Genomic DNA, 12,704 nt, shown 5'->3' with positions numbered 1-12,704 from the left:
AGATTGCAAATGGCCAAGACAGCACAGGCACCTTTATCAAGTTTTGCATAAACTGGAATGAGTGAAGAACAGCAGGGAGAGCAGCATTCCTGCCTGTGTCCTTTACATTAGATATTTTAGCCTCAATTACCTAAAGAATTAATTGGCAAAATACTCAAGAAGTTCATAAAGGCAAGTGTGAACACTCACTTATTTCTGGCTACAGCGTTCTTACCCTAGGGATCAGCCTCTAAAACAAAAAGAAGTACGTGTAGACTGCTGATCAGGAGGCAGGAGAGTGCCTGTGTTAGCCAAACACATTTAGTGCCTGGAGCAGCAGCCGGGTAAGCCAAGGCTGAGGAGTCGTGCACAGACACGTTCTTCCTGGAACAGCCCCACGCCTGCAGCCCTGGGCCTGACTCTGCACCCATCTTCCAGCTCAGCCAAGGTTCAAGGTGTTTCCGCATAGAACCAGGAACTAGAGCGAGGCAAACACAATAACACATTGTGTGGGGACTGAAACCTCCTGCTGAGAAGAAATCCACAGACATTGAAAAAGCACAACTGAACAAAATGCAAAAAAAAAACAAACCAAAAAACCCACAGATGGAGCTTAAAGCTCTTGTCCCAATGAACCAGACCAAAACTCACACTGCCTTTGGCAGGGGAAACAGGAGCAACCAGGGTGCTTGTGTCTGCCTCTGCAGCACGACTCCTCCACCTCCGGGCAAAGCAAATCCCTTATTTCTCAGCCTTCTCTGCTGTTGGCAGAGTTTAAGGACATTCACATAAGTGCATTAGATTTCACGAGCACCAGTCTCAGTGGAGAAGATGCAAACCTCAGCTCTCCACAGTGAGAGAGTTAAAATAAAAACACAACCCTTAAGGTACATGCTGACTTCTCTCTTTACTTCTGTTTCATAATGCTGGAGAAAACCCAAAACCCTGCAGTGTTTCTCACTCCAACACCACACAGCCCTCAGGAACGCTGCTGGCAGCTGGCTGGGTCCTGGACCAAAACCACAGCAGCTCTTTATGTGCATCTCTAATCATGGCATCTCAAGACACGTAGACATCAAAAAGCAAAAAAAAAAAAAAAAAACCAAACCAAAAGAAAAAAAAAACAAACCAAAAAAAAAACAAAAAAAAAAAAAACAAACAAAAAGAAAACCCCACCCCAACAATTTTTTAGCAGCAGCCCTGTCAAGTTATCAAAAGTAAAGCCAAAACTAAAACCTAGAAATGAAGCAAAAAATAGAGAGGAAGAAGAAAAAAAAGGGCTGGCTGACACCTCCTATACATGCTGTCAGCAGGATCATTTGCTCCAAAAATAAGGATGCTCAACACATCTTAACTGATGACATGACAACTGCTTCACGGTCCCAACACCGGAGTTGCATAAAAACCTCCAAATACCCATTGCCTTGCAGCTCAGTAAAAAACAAGCACTCATACTCACTCAGAGCAAGCAACAGACACCATGTGCCGCTCCACAGAATGATTTTCAGCTCTTCATTTCCACTCAAGCATCCACTCGGGCTGCAGAGAAGCCTCTTTTTACCCCTCCACTCTTCGCCAGTCACGCTCAGCAGCTCCAGCCACGAGCCTGCTGCTGAGCTGGCTGCCCAGGTGCTGTGCCCACAGCATGCAAAAATACCACAACTTGTAGCTCTGGATCCCGAACAACTCCACAGAGCAAGCGCAGAAAGGGAGCGCTACTGACTCCAGGTCCCCCCCAGACAGCAGCAACCAACCTCCTGCAGAGCCTGGGTATGCTCAGGCTGCCTCACCAGCACCTCCCAAATAAGCGACATTTAAGACTAGAAAGCCTTAAATAAGAGTTCTGAAGGCTTTTTCCACTGCCAGTTCAGAGAGTTTTCCCAAAACACTGAACACACAGATTCCTGTAATGCAGACTTTGCTGCATTTTATTTCTTTGACAGTTTTTAATCACCTCTGGTCTAGCATTTGGAAATTATTATTCACACACACAACAGGAACAAGGCTGCAGGGAAAAATGAATTTCACTGGCCTGCCTGGTTTTGTCTGTGGACACCACCTCACATATTACCAAATCAAAACAAGCCGGCCAACTTGAGCGTGAGGGGGAAATGAAAGGGCAGACCGGTGACCTAGAAATGAAGCTGACACTCTGGCATGAGCTTGAAACTCTGCAGCAAAGGGAAAAAAAAAAAAAAAAAAAAAAAAAAGCTGTAACTGCTTTCAAGATGGAGCTTGAAAACTTTATTAATGGAATTATACGATATGGTACCCACAGACAAACAAGGACTTGATCAAGGAAGTATTTCTAATAGGAAGGAGTCATCCCCTCTGCTAAACACAAGAAACCCTTATGCCAAAGAGGGGACATAGTTATTTAAGGTTGAGATGCAGGAAAAACACCCCTACCAAACGACTGGAGAAACTGAGGAGCACACGGTTCTGGTACCAAACCCCACAGCTCTGTTACACACCCAAGATTTACACAGCACACGGTATCACAAATCGCATCATGGTAACGGCACGAGCTTGAGGAGGTAGTGGACAAAGTTTTAAGGCTTCAAGCAGTGGATCAGGAATGCCACAGTCACATGTCTCAGCACCGATCCAATGCAAACTCACCCTGCCAGGTGTAATCGGTTCAAGGAGGGTGTTAACAAGTTACCTTTGTTCTAGCAAGTTTCAGGCTTGAGCGAGTAACGTCCGTACCACCGGCACAAACTGACACGGGATCCGCAGCTCCCTCCGGCACGAGAGGTGCTCGTGAGCCAACACCCAGCGCGGACTGTGCGTGCACCATCAGGTAACCCGGTGGAAATCACTGGGGACTCTCAGCCTCCCAAAACCAGCTCCTTGCAACATCAGGCCAGAGAGATCACGCGGCCTCGGCAGTAAACACTAACGCAGAATGCTTCTGCTACAAGAGCCAGGTGCTGCCACTGATGAACCACGTGCTCACCAGGGTTTCTGCAGCACTGCAGGTATGGGTTTGAGAAGCGTGCAGAGGCCAAAGACTGAGCTATTTATGAAGTGATCAAGTACCATGCAGCTGAGATCTGGTCCTATAAAAATTTAGCCGCTGGAGTAATTTTATAAGGTTTTAAAGTATTTTCAGAAGAAAGCCAACTTTCCGTTGTTTGCCACAGCTTGTTAGAAGCCCACACATCCCGCAGCGTAGAGGAAAAGACACCCTCCACCCTCTCCAGCCAGCACTGCACAGCTGGAGGCACAGGCAGATTTTCAGACAGCTTGACTTTGCCTGTCATCCTACTCACCAATTCAACTCTCCCACCACATCCCACTGACGCCCAAGCCCAGGGTTCTGTCCTTCCCCGTGCTATGTTGCAATAATCAGGCCCCAGCTCTTTACACAATCACCTAAGCCTCCAGACCTTGCAATTAAGCGCTCCCTGAGGAGGATGAAACCTGCCCACCTGGGAGACAGCAAGTCCTCAGGGACTGATCACAGACGATGGGATGATCTGCACCAGGAACCTTCCCAAATCCTGTCATCCTCCACCCACAGGCTGACACATTTCTTTCCTTCTGCCTTCTTCAACACAAAGACAAGGAAGAGCACACTGCAAACTATTCTCTTGCCCTAACATGTACAGGACAAACCCAAACTGTGTTGTTTAGGAGGCTGGTAGGCAACATTCAGGTACCAGCACAGAGCACTAGCCAGAGCCTGCAGAAAACAGGGTTTAGATGACATAGAAGTCCCAAATACTACATTATAAATGGTCACTCCACTGAAGTATTTATTCAGTTTACAGCCAGTTCCCTGAGCAGGCAGAGAGAAGCACACCCAACTGGAAGAGTTAACTTCCTACACATTTGGGCCAAAACCACATTTCTGGACTGCCACTCCATCCAGTGTTACGCCAGGGAAACAATGCTCAATAAAGATTACATGGAGTGGTATTATGTAAATAATTCTCTTCCACAATGAAAGGATAAACCTAGACTGCTTGGTTAGTTATTAACCCAGGAGCCAGCGCCGCAGAGAGGAAATCCTGCCGGCTCTGCCTCCCTCCCTCGACACACGCACCACCCACCCAGAGAGCCACAGCTGGGCCTGCAGCCTCCGGGGACAATAGCCACACCATCCCCGGCCTCCCCGCATGCTGGCAGTCTCCCTCAGATCACCTCCCATAGGAGGAAACTATTTGGACCCCACCACATTGTCTCCTCCCAGGACAACCCCGCTCCGGGCCTCATCACTGCTGCCAAGGCTCAACTTGGCCCCCTTCCTCCTTGTCTTCCTCCTCCCACTGCCAGCCCAGGACACGAAGGGTTCCCTGCACTTTGATGGGAACACGCTCCTCGACACATCCCTCCTCTTGAAGGCCTTCCCTTCCCCTCACAGGCTGAACCCACTGGAGCCTGCCTTTGCTTGCACATCTCCTTCTGCCCAGAATAACTTATTCGACCTTTCTGCCTCCGTTTCTCCCTGCAACCTTCCTCCTGCCTTGGCCTCACGTCTGAATGCTTTATGTTTGTCGTGCGATTTTAAATCTGTCAGCAATTCATCCATCTGCCACCTCCTGGGTTTTTAATGCCGCAAAACGTTCTGGGATACAGCCCTGCACAAACCTCTTGGTGGAAAATTAAGCTGTACCTCACTCAGAAACCAAACTGGCTTTGAGATCATTTCTTTCCAAGGTGCTGGGCTATTTCAAAGACTGGCTTCTTCCCTACAGCGAGCAGAAAAGCCATGATGCTATCCGGTCTAAAATAAACATTATGGGAGCGGCGATAAGGGGAAATATTTCAGCTGACTAAGAGCAATGTAGGTTCAAATCCAAGCGTAAGCTGATATTGCTTGTAATTTGTTCCCGAGCCAAAAACACAGACTGGGAGTGAAAAAATGGAAGGCATTAAACAACAAGCAGCGTACTCAGCGACTCTGAAAAACTTCAGCATTTCCATTTATGTTATTATTTTTTTAAATAACCTTCAGTTTCACGGATCATAAAGTTAATTTGGAGCAACTTCCCTTCTCTGTAACTAGACAGAGCCACTATCCTTTACATTCATTAATGTTTGCTCAGTGCTCCGCAGCTATAAAGAGAGCACTAACCATTATCAGCATCCTCCATGCACCCAGCAGGCACATAACACTGACTGCGTGCTCTCCCTGTCCCCTCCCCGTGCCCCAGATCCCCTCCAGCCCTGGCACTGTGGTAACAATCACAGTCATGGCCACCTACCTCCATCTTTACTGCTTTTCTTCCAGTGCCAGTCACCTCTCCCCTGCAGGCAGGGCTCCTCTCTGGGCCTCTCCAAGCCAGATTCAGATCAGCAGCCGAGCACACGCTGTTGGCAGCAGGGTCTGCAGCAATCAGTGCCTCTTCTTGCCTGCCCAACCCCAGCCAGCTCACATTTCCCAGCTCCCCACCGTGAAGGCAGCAGGAAAGCTGCTACCGTGTGGGCACTGCCTGCTCACCAGAAACATCCCCTCCTGGGGCACCCTGCTCACCTTTAATAAGGAACAGTCCACACCCCAGAGAGACTCCATCTGCCAAAGGCAGGTTGGTAGGAACAGAGAACTAGTGGCCTCAAGAAGGGAAGTGACAAGTAGGGTGGGCAGCAGGACTGGGGGTGCAACCCAGATTTCTCAATTCCCAGCACAGTCCTGCTGCTGCCTCGTGTTCAGGTCAGGGATCACTTCCCAAAACTGACAAATCACTCATTTCCTTCTGCTCTTCTGTCCTCCTTCCCTTCCTACCAGATCCATCCCTCACTGACCAAGCTTTTACAGGCACTTTCATGCCCTCTATTCTGGAGCTCCAGCTCCCTCTTCAATCCTCTTTTTAGGAAGCATCTCTGCTCTAGTCATGCTCATTAAATTATACACATTTCCATTTTCTACTGCAAAGATCTATCCCTTGACATTTCAGGGCAAATCGGAGACCTCAAACACCTGTGTGCCAGCACAGAAATAGCAATTCTCCACTGCTTTCCTATGTTGATACACAGCAAGGGCCCTTCAAAGCCGTGCAGGAGCCTGTGCCACAGCAGCCTAGATGAGAATCCGTGACCTCATGATGCCCAAATCCTTAAGCAGCTGCAAAAGCCTCAGTCACTAATCAGAGAGGCGACCGGGTGCTGCTAGACCTCATTTCCAGCTCCATTAGAGCTGACCCTGCTCTCCGTTGAAAACTCTCAGCGAAGACTAAAGCAAGCCACAGCTCCTACAAATGCAACTGCACAAAAATAACAGTCCTCTTAAGAACACACTGCCCTGGATTTCCATCCTTGTGCACCCCTGCAGCCAGCCCGTGGTCTGCATTTGGGGACCACTGCTCACAGGCCCAAAACCCGGGGGGGAACCAGCACTTCACCACAAGCCCTCGCACTGAACAGGCAAAGCACTCATGGAGAAAGAGACTCTTCACCAGCTCTCCAGCAGACTTGCTCTGACACATTGAACTTCACATAACCCCAACAGCCTCAGTTTTCTGACTTGTGAAATAATCTGGTCAGAACAAGCCATTGGGTTAGGGATGGGGAGTACTGCACCCCAAAGGCCCTCCCCAACCCATTCCCCTTCACAACTGTTCACATCAGCCACCCAAAACCCACCTCTGAAAATTTACGGATTTAATCCTCCTTTTGTACTCACTCATCTAGAAACTGGCAAGTTCCTAAACTTTCCTCCTCCCCATAGGGCCATGAAGATGATGGTATCTCAGGCACATAAATTAAAGTTGGCTTCAAACGGGTTTCTCCCAGGATAACCAGATTGCAAAAAGGACTGTATTTAAGCAGAGGCCACTAAAACCAGAACCAGCAGCGGGAGCAACACTTGGAGCCATCAAGGGGACAAATAATTCACAGCCATGTCACAAAAGATGAAGATATCTCCTATGACCCAATTCCAGCTAGCGCAGTCCAGAGCTGCCGTGGAGATGAGACGGGTAGCTCTCAACACGTGCAACTATCAGCACAGTTACATACACACCATCACTGCCAATCATAACAAAACTGCCTTCACCAGACTAGATCTCCTAATTACAAGACGTGAACACGGCCTGAACCAAACCCTCTTTGGATTTAGCGCAGGATGGCTCCAGGGATTAGTACAACCTCCACTGGAGGCAACTTGGTTCAAATCCAACCACAGCCATTAGCAAGTGAAAGATATTGCCAAGCAGCAGCTGTTTGGTAGCTTGCATGAAATGAGTTTATGGTTTCAGTGCAGATCCTGTCGCAAAAAAATGCCAGTCACCTCCCTGGAGCTCAAAGGTGTGAAGGCAGAGGCACCCACCCATTCCTCCAGTGCTGGAGATGCTGACTTGGGAGGCGTTCCCACACGGGCCCGGTACCAGCTCCGCAGAGCCAGCCCTGACCTCTGCAGGGGTTTCAGAACCAGGTATGTTTTGCAACTTGGCAGAAACACACAGCTAAGTAACAGAAACCACCACCCACATGAAGCCAGAAGAACAAAGTACCAGTGTTTTCCTGCCCCAGACATGCGTGTGCCCCCATCTCCTCTCTCACACCAAAAATAGCTTCTACATTTTCCCTTTTGGCAACAACAAACCGAGGTTTGAGCACATTTGCTTTCAATAAACTAAACACGTTTTGCAAGAGTCTCTCTCTCACACTGAAACTTACTCAACTAAAGTTATAAAATGTTTGTCACACGCAGAACTTCCCTCCTGCGGCATCGTGGGACTCAACCCCAACACACTGCAAGCCTTGCTCACTGAATTCCTCATCCAAGGCACAGGTCCTGCACAGAGCTGGCAGACCCAGGCACACAGGAGGCTTGAGCTAAATCCCTAAGTCACTCAACGAGTCAGCACTGAAACTCAGAGAATTAAGTACGGTTTCATTAAAACCATCCAGAAATGTACAGTTTCACTAGAGCCCTTGTCACCACTTCCAGAAAAAAGGGAAATGCTCACCTATTTGTCCCTCACACTGGTTCCCTTTATGAATCAGTAGTAGTACCAAATCTTTATCAGTAAAGTACATGGCAAACTTAAACTTGACCTTGTTGATAAAAACCCTATGCTAAAAGGAAAATGGAAATGGAAAAACTCTCACCCCACACACCCAAGGAATACCAGTGGAACAGTATCACATCCACCAAACTGATTAAAAATACCAGATTCAGCAAAACCCTGACGCTTTCAGGTATCCAGAGCGCCAACCTTTGCTTCATGTGAACACCGAGGGAGAGGTCGCAGAAAGAGTTCAAACCATAAATGCCTGTGAACCAACGGGTTAGGAAACACCCACTGCACAGATCACCTCCAGCAGCACTGTCCTCTCTGAAGCACATTCTTCAGCTGACCCAAAACACAAAGTTCAGGGAGCAGACGCAGCCTCCAGGGCAGGCAGCAGTGCCTGCAGGCATGCTGGGCTTCCACAGGGTTCAAAGAGCTGGAAGGAGGGATGGGTTTGTTGGGTCAACGCGGCCCCGCGCCCCAGGCAGCCCCAGCCCGAGTCCTGCAGGTTTTGCTGCTTCAGTGGTGTTGGCAGCAGCCCACATGGCAGGCAGCTGCCTGCACCCACTGCAGCCTGCTCTTTGTGCGTTGTCAGGGCAAGGGAGCAGGAGGAAGGACCGAGGGAGAAGAGGGAACAGGAAATTATAAGAATCAACAGAAAAAAAAGCGATCACTCCAGAGACCGCAGCTGGGGTTCAGAGAAACGTGCACTTGTTGCCTGCAGACACCGGCTGAGTTACCCCCCGTAAATATTTACACAGCGAGCACCACACCGCCCGAGAAGCCAGCCCTGCAGCTCTCGTCGTGCCCAGGAGCCGGCCGTGCCCCCGGCACCGCTGACACGGCTCGGGCGCAGGGCTGCTCTCCCCCCGGCCCGGTGACCCCTCGGATGCTCACTCATCGCTCCGGCTCTCGGTCAGCGCGAACCCACCCGGCTTCCAACGTGCGGGGGGCAAGAGCCGGAAAATACAGCAGAATTGAAAGAAAGGGAGAAAAAATAAAGAGGAAGGGGTGCAAAAAAAGGCCCTTGGGTGCCCCCACCCCGCAGAGGGGTGTCCCCGCCAGTTTGCCAAGTGCGGGGCTCCCCTGCGCTCCCAAACCCCGCCGCTCCCGGGCGGCGCGTTCCCTTGAGGCCAAAAACAGCAAAACCAACAAAAAAAGAGAAAGTTTCTCCCCGGCGAGCAGCTCCCGTGGCACATTTTCATTTTTACGTAACGCGGCCGCCTTTCCCCCACCTGCGGGGAGCGGAGCGGAGCGGCTCCCCCGGCCCAGCCCCCGCCCGCACCCCGGCACCGGGAGGGGCCCCCGGGGCTCCCCCCCTCCCGACTCACCTAATCCCGCCGGCAGCTGCCTCCCCCCATCGCCGCCGCCGCTCCCGCCTCAGCGGCCGGCGGGGCAGCGCTGGGCGCGGGGACGCGGCCCCGCCATCTGCGCCGTGTTTATAAATCCAGAGCCATGGGGCTGCGAGCCGCGCCGTCCGTCCGCCGGTGGGGCCGGGCCGCCCCTCGCCGCAGCGCCTGCCCCGCAGCGCCCAGCCCAGCCCAGCCCAGCCCAGCCCTGCCCAGCCCAGCCCTGCCCGCCCCGGCGCGGCAGGAGGCGGCGGTCGGTCGGTCGGTCCCTAAGGCCGCCCCACAGCCGGCCGGGCGGGGCGGGGCGGAGCGGGGCCGCGCCGCCCGCGCGCATTAAAGGGGCCGCGTGCGCCCGCACCGCCGAGCGCCGGGCGGGACAGCGGCCGTGTCCCTGGCACCCGCCGTGTCCCCGGCACCCGCTTCACCCCTGTCACCGCCAGGACCGGTGCCACTGGCTGCACCCGTGCCAACGGTTTGCCAGTGCCACCGGTTACCTCGGTGCTACTGGCGGCACCGGTGCCGCCTGCACCGCCGGTGCTCCCGGCTCTAGCGGTGCTACGGGCTGCGGTAGTGCCCCTGGGTGTCGTTGATAACGTTTGTGGCGCAAGTCGGGGATTCTCGCTGGTGATATGAGCTGGCCGAGAATCTCTCTCTTCGTGCCGGTGGTATTTCGGACACTTCGTTGGAGGGGGTCGGGCACCGCTTGGATTTCTGAACCCTAGCAAAGGTTCAGCCCCGGGAAATTGGTGTCCAGAGCATCCCACGGCAACATAGTTAGGAAAATTCAGTTTTCCCACAAAAGGAAGCTGGGGGTCTTCAGGAGAAGACCCCATGATGCACATTCCCAGTCCTGGGCTAGTGTCTGTGCTATTATCCTGACTGCATCAAAAACCTTCCCAGGGTGGGATCTTTGCAGGAAAATCTCAACAATTTAACAAGCAAATGCCCACAGGAATCAGCACTGAAGCAACCCGGTCCCTGCCAGATTTTAACTAATATCTTGCTTTTTCATACTTTTTCTTCCCCTCCATCCTCCCAGGGGGGATGAGGAAGGTCCTGTCTCCTCAGCCACCACTGCTCCCGCTCCATCGCTGGGTGCCCCCTCCCCAGGCACATCCACATCCTCTCCCTGCCACGAGTGATGCATGACCCCAACAGCTGGAAAAGCATCTCACAAACCTCCACTTCCCCCTCCCTGCTCCAGCAGCTGTAAAAACCTCCACATCTCCCACCCCACTCCAGCAGGCAGATGTGGGCATGCACAGGTTCCCTGCCGCCCTGCCTCCTGCAGTTCGCTTCCCTTTTCCCTCATCTCGAGTGGCATTTCCCTGGGAGCGGGAGAGCAGGATAGCGGGCAGCTCACGGCATTCCTTGCCCCAATACGGCCGCGCCGCTGCAGGGCAGAGGGATTTTCCCAGGCCTGGACTCCGTCTCCTGAAGTCACCCCACTCGATATGTGAGCACGGGCGCACACCACGGCGTGAGCGCAAACACCAGGAGCGCCAGACAAAGTGCCTGAAATGAGCCCGACGCGCCAGAAAAAGCAGGAAAAGTTGCCCTCCTGTGCCTGTGGCAATTGTGTGTCTGCTGGCTCGGGCAGCAGCTTTGGTGCAGTTCAAGTCTTCGGTTTATCCGCAGGCTGAGCATCTTGTGAAGCAAAGGAGCAGATCACATCTTTCTCTAGAAAACATGTTTATCTTGGAAGATAAAGGACCTCCCTGTTGCATTGTGGGGTTTCTCTGCTCCAGTCATTTAGCTTTTTCTGAGCTTTTTTTTTATATATCTGTGACGTTTCACTTAATGAATGGAAGGCAAGTCCTGCACCACAGCAAAAAGACTCAGGACATTAATTTTACAGGAGCCAGGCTTTTATATCCCACTGACCTTAGAACAACATTAGAATCAAATGTATTTAAATAAACCCCCTAGGGTTGAACACACTTTCCAGCAACACTGAATATCCTGCCAGAGCACAGACGGATTTTTTTGCCTGTTGTTGTGGTCCAGAAGGCCATGGTGCCAAAGGGAATCACCAGGCTGGTGTTGCAGTGGGAATATGGGCTTTTCACAGTGGCATTGCTCTTAGAACAGTGGGGATGATTTCCTCGTGTGTTTCTCTTCCTCTGGCAGCCTGGCTGTCAGTAACTAGCAGCTACCAGATGCCAGTGGTGTTTATAAAACCATTATGCAAACCCACTATACCCAGTAATTTCAAAATAATACCCAAATTACCCAGTAATACCTGAAAATAATGGGTGCCCCGATGTTATGGGGCTAAGTGACTATAAGTGTGGGTCAAGACCAAACAGTGAACCTGTCTGGTCAAATCATGTCTTCATCATCCTCATCCTAACAGCCCTCTAATGAGGAGTGTGTGACTCTCATTAACACAAGAGGCTGGATGTGTTTGTATGGAGTTGCTGATCCCAGGAAAGCAACTCCCTTCCCTGTCTCAAAGCAAGAACAGTGAGCTTGGCTTTAAAATAGTGGCCTTGCAACCATTAGGCAGAAATGCTGTTTGCATCAGCGTTCTGGCTTTTGGAGCCTCGAGGCTTTGTGTTCTCAAGCTTTTTCCCTGCAATCGTGGAAGCTGGAAGCTTCTTGTCCTGGAGGAATCACAGATAAGATTGTGGCAGCATCTCAAGGCTCTGGGAGCTGTGGCTGCATGTGAGCAAAGCCCACAGTGAGGCTGCCCTGAGCACCCCGGAGCAGGGGGAGCGCTGGCGTGGGTGCTGTGCCGCAGCCGGACACGTACGCGCACACTAAACCCAGGAGACAGAGCCTGCCTGTCGCTGTAACCACGGTGTATCTGTGCTGCGAGCCTGCAGATAGCTTACACAGATTTTCCTTAGCGTTTCACTTGGAAGCTGCCGTTGATAGCTATTCCATCAGATAAAATGGTAATGTGAGCCATCCAGCAGCAAAGATGGGGATTTCAGCTCTCAGCGGAAAACTCGAGTCCTGCCTCAGATATTTGAGATGTTCTGCATTAAACTTGCCCCATGCCCGGCACAAACGCAAGAAAATTGGGGTGTTTTCTTGCTTAGGTTGACCCAAACTCCTCCAGGAAAAGAAGTGAGATGCAAAACAGGAGCCACCCTCCCTTTGAAACCATCCTCCTATGGAAAGCTTCAGGGGAAAGTAATTACATCTAAAGCAAGCTGTAGCCTTTAGCCTCAGCCAGCCTGTAATTGACTTTACCGGAGCATCAGCCCACTAAGACCAAAGTGAGTGAAAACTATGGCAGGGGTTTACCCTCCACAACCACGCCTGACCCCACGGTCCCGGCACAGACGTGAGGGGTCTTGGACCTCCTGGTCTAAGGGGGTAGGTATGGCAAAGGGTGGAGGCAGCAGGAGGTTTGCGGCCCTGCCCTGCGTGATGCAACACAGCTCCCTCCGAAGCACCTTCCCAC

General features: G+C 51.6%; 1 protein-coding gene across 1 annotated transcript in view; it reads right to left on the bottom strand.

Annotated features, from left to right (window-relative positions):
- Positions 1-9,445, bottom strand: part of NCOR2 (nuclear receptor corepressor 2) — a 230,343-nt gene extending 220,898 nt beyond the window's left edge. The window contains exon 1 of the mRNA XM_069031075.1: positions 9,272-9,445. The gene's annotated coding sequence lies outside the window, so the exon portion shown is untranslated. The remainder of the gene's footprint in view (positions 1-9,271) is intronic.
- Between the last annotated feature and the right edge of the window lie 3,259 nt (positions 9,446-12,704).

This window comes from Aphelocoma coerulescens, chromosome 15 (assembly GCF_041296385.1).
Source record: "Aphelocoma coerulescens isolate FSJ_1873_10779 chromosome 15, UR_Acoe_1.0, whole genome shotgun sequence".
NCBI lineage: Eukaryota > Metazoa > Chordata > Aves > Passeriformes > Corvidae > Aphelocoma > Aphelocoma coerulescens.
This window is presented reverse-complemented; position numbering and strand designations above follow the sequence as displayed.